This window comes from Procambarus clarkii, chromosome 35, assembly GCF_040958095.1.
Source record: "Procambarus clarkii isolate CNS0578487 chromosome 35, FALCON_Pclarkii_2.0, whole genome shotgun sequence".
NCBI classification, from domain to species: Eukaryota; Metazoa; Arthropoda; class Malacostraca; order Decapoda; family Cambaridae; genus Procambarus; species Procambarus clarkii.
In genome coordinates, this window is record NC_091184.1 from 44,138,924 (window position 1) to 44,144,232 (window position 5,309).

Genomic DNA, 5,309 nt, shown 5'->3' on the forward strand with positions numbered 1-5,309 from the left:
TGGAGGAGTTCAACATCAAACAGGTATTGTCCAGCCCCTATCATCCTGCTTCACAGGGTTCTCTTGAACGTAGTCATCAGACCATCAAAGCACTCTTGAAAAAGTTTTGTAGTGAAACCTCGAAGGATTGGGATAAGCAGATTGACCTAATAATGTGTGTTTTCAGAAGTCTCCCCAATGAGTCCCTAGGAGTATCTCCTTATGAGATGCTCTACGGCCGTAAGTGCCGTACTCCCCTTAAGGCTTTCAAAGACTCTCTCAGAGATGCCACCTTCAGTGAGCATCAGAATGTGCCCCAGTTTCTTCAAAACCTTCAGCACATTCTAGAGAGAGTCCACCGCTTTGCTCATGATAATCTATTGAAAGCCCAGGTGAGAATGAAGACTCATTACGACCAGACCAGCAAAGTAAGAAAATTCAAGCCGGGAGACTTCGTCCTTGCTTATTTCCCTATCCCAGGTTCACCTTTACAAAACAGATTTTCAGGACCCTACTGCGTCAAAGAGTGCAGGAATAATAATAATTATGTGATAGAGACTCCAGATAGGCGGCGGAAGACCCAGCTGTGCCACGTCAACCTCCTGAAGCAATATAATGGTACTCCTCCCACTGTCTTGACTAACTATTCCACATTCACAGAACCCTACATCCACAGTGAGACCTTCCCAGCTTCTCCTCCCGAAAGCACTGACAAGGAGTCAGCGCTTTCTAATTCCGAAATCCTTAATGATCTTCCCAAATACTTTCAGGATAATCATAGTGCACCTCTCGTCAAGATCTTCAGAGAACATCAAGAGTTGTTCCGAGATGATCCCCAAGAGTGTAATGTTACCCAGCACGACATCCAACTGCTCCCCGACACCCGGCCGATTCGTCAACCCTTCTACCGAATCAGCCCGAGCAAGAAGGAAGTCATGCGTGCTGAGGTGCAATACCTCTTGGACAATGGACTGGCTACACCTTGTGAGTCCCCCTGGGCCTCACCTTGTATCTTGGTGCCCAAACCCCAAGGTAAGGTGCGGTTGTGCACTGACTATCGTAAACTGAACTCTGTCACTGTCAAGGATGCTTACCCCTTGCCAAGGATAGATGACATCCTTGATGCCATTGGTAGTGCCCAGTACTTGTCCCAAGTGGACTTGCTTAAGGGGTACTATCAAGTGTGTCTAACGGAGCGCGCTAAAGAGATATCTGCCTTCATCACTCCTTTTGGACTTTTCAGATATGAACGCCTTCCTTTCGGACTATGTAATGCCCCGGCCACCTTTCAAAGAGCTGTCAACCGTGTCATCCAGGGCTTGGATAACACATACGCCTACCTGGACGATATCGTCGTAGCCTCCAACTCCTGGAGTGAACATCTGCTCCAGCTGCGACGTCTGTTCTCCAAGCTCCTGACAGCCGGCCTCACCATCAACCTGGGCAAGTCCACTTTCGCGAAAGGTAAAGTGCGTTATCTGGGTCATGTTATTGGGAGTGGCAGCATAGCTCCGTTAGACTCACACACTCAAGCCATCCTACAGTATCCACAGCCTACCACCAGGAAGCAGCTCCTGCGCTTCCTTGGTCTTGCCTCTTACTACCGTAGGTTTGTGAGGAATTTCAGTACAGTCGCCACACCTCTAATTCTATTAACCAGTCCCAAGCAACGGTATAATTGGACCATGCAGCAAACCGTTGCTTTCGAACAACTCAAATTCCTCCTCTGTTCTAACCCCATTCTCGCCTCTCCAGATATCACCAAGCCTTTCGTCCTTCATGTCGACGCCAGTGGTACCGGCGTTGGTGGTGTCCTGATGCAACAACGAGGCGAGGAAGTTCTACCTGTCAGCTACTACAGCTACAAACTGAAACCACACCAGAGGAACTACAGCACTATTGAAAAGGAGCTACTATCCATCGTCCTGAACCTCCAACACTTCGCTCCGTACCTACAAGGCGCCAGGTCTACCACCATCTTCTCAGACCACAACCCTCTCCGCTTCCTACATCAAGCCCAATTCACCAACCAGCGTCTTCTACGATGGGCTCTGTATTTACAAGACTTCAACCTGGAGATCCGCTATATCAAGGGTTCTGACAACACCATAGCCGATGCCCTCTCCAGAGTTTATGAAGTAGAAGCAACTCCATCCATTACTCCACCACATAACGACGTACTTCTTCCAGAACCGCAGGCTTCGGGGGAGAGTTGTGACGATAATCTCCTTCAAGAGATTGAGCCTGCTCTTCCCTCCATAATTACGTCTTCACAATTATATAAAAAGACTATGGAAGAAATGTCCAACAACGACAACAACACCAGCAAGGCTTGCCAGGGTGAGCAAAAACGTATGCAGCCAGCCACCTGGTCGAACTCCAACCACCAAACTACCCGTTGATCGCTACGGCTCCGCTGATTGGTCGCCGGTCTGGCTGCACCTGCCTCGCCCCCCCCCCAATACTACCTGATGTCTGGGGTCGCCCCAACATCAGTCCTTAGAATGTTCAGTGCTTTCGTAGCCAGCACTCCTCCCAGCTAGACGTTAGCGTGTACTGAGAGAGGTGGTGGCTTTAAGCCAATATTCCAGCACCTCCCACTTACCTTTGTGTTGCACTTCTTGTTATTTTGCCTTAACGTAACTTTTCATTGTGTCATTTAAGTATTCTTATTATTTTGATTGATTGATTTTATTATAAGACTTTGTTTGTGCATTCTTTTCATGTTTTGATTTATTTAACGTAATTAAAATTTCATTGTTAAAGTTTTACTTGTGTTTTGTGTGTCTTCTCCTTACCTTACCACAGACGAAGTTCCAGTTTTTCTATTTTTTTTTATAACTATGTGACGAGGCCATACCCCTAGCCTTAAACAGCCGAACACCAACGCGTTACCGTCACAATATATATATATATATAATATAATATATTATAATATATTATAATACTTGTGAACCAGAATATGTTTGAGCAGCAGCGATCGTGCCATTGGCCGAAGTGCAACAATTCAAATAATTTAAAGGGCCTGCTCGGGTATATAAGAGAGGCTGGGAGACTGGGGCCGGTGGTGGGTGATGGGTGATGAGTGATGGTGTGGTGTGGTGTGGTGTTGTTAAGAGTTGATTTACGGCCAGCCAGCCAGCTGCAGCCAAGGCAGGGCAGGGCAAGGCAAGGCAAGGCAAGGCAAGGCAAGGCAAGGCAAGGCAAGGCAATAACAGGACAGGACAGGCAAGGCAAGGCAATAACAGGACAGGACAGGCAAGGCAAGGCAAGGCAAGGCAAGGCAAGGCAAGCAGGCGGGCGGGCGGGCGGGCGGGCGGGCAGCCAGCCAGCCAGCCAGCCAGGCAGGCAGGCAGGCAGGCAGGCAGGCAGCCAGCCAGCCAGCCAGCCAGCCAGCCAGCCAGCCAGCCAGCCAGGCAGGCAGGCAGGCAGCCAGCCAGCCAGCCAGCCAGCCAGCCACTCCCACTTTGTATTTATATGCATTCAATTTATATTCAAACATTATATATGTTAAGGGCCTAGTTTTAGTGTTTATTTTAAAAATGACAAACATCGAGTCGTTTTACCAGTCCTTTAGCGTTAACGGTGATGCATTTTAAAACTGAACAGAAATCACCTTTTCTGGATATATCAAATATCGAATCCGCTTAATGTGCCTACAATTCAATCATTCAAAAAATACATAATTTACATCATGCCTTTTCATAGAACAGACAATAAGATTTGAGACAATAAGAACTTTAGTTTTATAACTAAAGTTGCACAATTATACCAACTCTATGGTGGCTGGGTGGTAAGGTGTGTGGCTGGTGTTTTGGAAGTCGCGAGTTCAAACGACCCAATGGGAGTACTTTTTTTTTTTTTATGCCATACAATCTTCCTAGTACTATTATGTAGGTGTGTGTGTGTGTGTTTTTATTCATTCTTTGGTTTTATAGATGACATACATATTGACTCCTTTTACCGGTCCTTAATTAGGCTCTGGGGAAGCAATGGTGGTGGTGGTGGTGCATTTAAAACTAAACCAAAAATCACCAGTTCTGGACGCGTCAAATATCATATCCGCTTAATGTGTCTACAACCTAATTACTTAAAACTACACTATTTAATTCATTCATATCATGTGCATATTGGTCATTATGCTCATACAACCGACATAACAATTTATTTTCATTATTAGAATCATACATTTCATCAAGTAATACAGATACAAAGAGATTTTCTTTCTGAGAAGACCGTTAGTATTGGCTGGCTGGCTGGCAGGCAGGCAGGCAGGCATTTGAGGGTTATTATTTCGCCTGTTGATTGGGGGGAGGGTTGATGTGTTAGGGGGTTTTCGGTTAGGAGTGGTGGTGGTGATTGGTGGTGGTGGTGATTGGTGGTGATTGGTGGTGAGTAGTGGTGGTGGTGGTGGTGGTGGTAGTAGGTGGGAGGGGGGGGGGGGGGGGGGGGAAGGGGAATGATGGTCTGTGGATTCCTTCTCCGTACCCCTTACATATAAGCAAAAACATGCCTTCCTGTGGGTATAGAAACATTAACACAAATTATATCAGTAACTGATATTGTAGCCTTTTAAACAGAAAAGATTTGTACATACAAATACTTTTAAATTATCATTTATTTGTGGAAATGGCATTTACGTCATTAAATTGATACCTCAGCATCAAGCTTGTGTCCTGCAGCAGTGGTCCAGTGGTAAAGTGTATATAAGTGATGCGTATTCTTGGAGTTGCGAGTTCAAACCCGGATTAAGCTATATATATATATATATATATATATATATATATATATATATATATATATATATATATATATATATATATATATATATATATATATATATATATATATATATACAACATGTTTTGTTTTGGTTGTTTGTTTTTGTATAAAGCCTCACACACTATATTAAGCGAGTTTGTTTTAAACATGACATACATATTAATTCATTTTACCAGGCCTTATTCCACACAACTCCGTGAATTTCCCGTGGAGCCAGCCATTCAAACAAAAACAAACGAAACAAAACAAAACAAAACAAAAAACATTATTGCCAACAGCATTTGGTGTTCCCAGGCGGTCACCCATCCAAGTACTAACCAAACCCAACGTTGCTTAACTTCGCTGATCGGACGAGAAGCGGTGTTCTCAACGTGGTATGGCCGTTGGCATGAGACTGCCTACACATTGTGGCTAATAACCAACTCTTTTTAGTCATCACGGCAGGATACGGACCTTCTTGTGGTGTCTTAATGGTAATTGTATCCTAACATATTTTTGTCTCCTTGGCATGGATATTTAACATCGTTTATTCAGTCTTGGGTTTATGT

The 5,309-nt window shown here is 44.7% G+C and overlaps 1 non-coding gene across 1 annotated transcript; it reads right to left on the bottom strand.

The window, feature by feature from the left end:
* Window positions 1-5,030: 5,030 nt before the first annotated feature.
* LOC138371474 (5S ribosomal RNA) lies at window positions 5,031-5,149 on the bottom strand. The gene has a single exon (XR_011230509.1). It is a non-coding gene; the product is annotated as a 5S ribosomal RNA (ribosomal RNA).
* Window positions 5,150-5,309: the final 160 nt, after the last annotated feature.